This window comes from Monodon monoceros, unplaced genomic scaffold (genome assembly GCF_005190385.1).
Source record: "Monodon monoceros isolate NGI ecotype Baffin Bay Population unplaced genomic scaffold, NGI_Narwhal_1 Super_Scaffold_4, whole genome shotgun sequence".
NCBI classification, from domain to species: Eukaryota; Metazoa; Chordata; class Mammalia; order Artiodactyla; family Monodontidae; genus Monodon; species Monodon monoceros.
In genome coordinates, this window is record NW_021703781.1 from 34,058,165 (window position 1) to 34,058,384 (window position 220).

A 220-nucleotide genomic window follows, 5' to 3' on the forward strand; every position below is an offset into this window, starting at 1 on the left:
GCGCTCCCCGCGGCTCTGGAGGCTTCGGAGGCGGCGGAGGCGGCGGCGGCGGTGGCGGCGGCCCCGGGCTAGCTGTGTGTCTGAGCCCCGGCGAGGAGCCGAACTGCGGAGGACGCCCCCTCCCCTCCTCCTCCCCCTCGACTCCGCTCCCCTCCCCTCCCTGCCCGCCTCCCTCCCCTCCGCCCTCCTCTCGACCACGTGACTGCGGAGCCTCTGCTTC